The sequence below is a fragment of the Orycteropus afer genome, unplaced genomic scaffold, assembly GCF_000298275.1.
Source record: "Orycteropus afer afer isolate SDZICR_OR568_19922 unplaced genomic scaffold, OryAfe1.0 scaffold00487, whole genome shotgun sequence".
Classification (NCBI taxonomy): domain Eukaryota; kingdom Metazoa; phylum Chordata; class Mammalia; order Tubulidentata; family Orycteropodidae; genus Orycteropus; species Orycteropus afer.
The window spans coordinates 1,573,274-1,574,797 of record NW_006922074.1 but is presented as its reverse complement, the minus strand read 5'-3'; positions in this window follow the sequence as shown (position 1 = coordinate 1,574,797).

Sequence of the window (1,524 nt, the reverse complement as noted above, 5' to 3'; positions counted from 1 at the left end):
GGCGGCATGGGTCTCCTCTAGGGAGGTCAGGCTGGATGCTGATAGGTTCTCACCTTTCAGGAAGTGGTCAGAGGTTGGAAGTCAGGAGGCCTGCGTTAGCTCCTGGCTCCGCCCCTCTCACGCTGTAGGACTTGAGCCTGGAAGGGTCTGTGGTGTCTCCCTCAAGCTCCGAAGTTCTGCAATCCTAAATCAACTTTCCACTTGATTGAAGAACTGCCCCCGTCCCACCTCCCACCTCCCGAACAGCCGGAACACTCACCCACTGCTGGTGGGAGACTCAAAGGTTGCAGCGACTTTGGAAAATGGTTTGGCCAGGTTTGTTAAAATCAACCTAACTCTATGCTTCCTATAGGACCCAGCCATCCCACGCCCAGATATTGTCCCAAGGGAAACAAAAGCACACTACATACAAAGACACCATCTTAGCAGCCTTCTTCATCGTCGCTCTAAATTGGAAACAACCCCAACGTCCACAGCACGGGGAACAGTCCGAGCGAAGCCTGAGGTGGGGGGCACCAGGGAAGGACGGCTCAGTGGATAGCACGCCCACCCCCTACACACACCACACTGCTCAGCCCTTCCGATCCACACGACGGTGTAGAAAGGTCTCACCCGCACGCTCAGAGAAAGAACTGGCCAAATTCCACCCCCGATGCAACTAGACTATGGGGTGAGAAGTCCGAAGGGCAGGGTACCTGGAGGGTGCTGCCCGGAAGAGGATTCAGAACCTTCCGGAACTGCGAATGTGTAGGATCTAGATCAGGGTGGTGGTTCTGTATTTGGGAGAATCAAGCTGCCCGCGTAACATCTGTGCACTTTACATAGGTTATGACTTATTTAAAATTTGGCTAAAAATAATAATAATAATAATAATAATGAAACATTCTCGTATCCCTCTCTTTTGGGGAGCCACCCCACAGGCTGAGTGAGTGGTAGGCTCGCTGGCCTCCTGTGGCCTCAGTGGCTGGGGCCAGCTGCTTGCTCTGGTATAAACATTTACATTCCGGGGCTGCGGGGCTGGGAGGTTCAGCTTTATGAGCCCACATGGAAGCCATCTCCGCAGGGCAGGGATGTAAACACAGAGGCCACCCCGTTGCAGACCTGGTCTCTGTTCCTGCCCCTCTCACTGCCTGCGGTGCCCCTGGGTCAGTCACTGCTCCAGGAGTGGTGAAGCGACTATCCTTTGCAGCCCTGTGGGCAATGGGGGGCCCTGCCTGGCTTTGAGTAGGGGAGGGGCGGAGAGGGGGCCCGGGACAAGGGTGTTCGTGACAGAGAAGTGGGGAGGACTTGGGGTTGACCTTCAGGGGCCCTGAGGTGTCCAAACATACAGGGGCAGCCGTTCACATTTCTCCTGCTCTCTGGTCCCTCACTTTACGCTAGGAGCTGTGGCTTGGCGGCACCCTGCGACCTTCTCCCCACCTTCCCCTTCCTTCCTCCCCCTTCCCTCTCTCCCTTCCATTAATCCATTAATCCATCCACCTACCATTCATCCTTCCTTCACCTTTCCCTCCCTCCCTCCTTTCT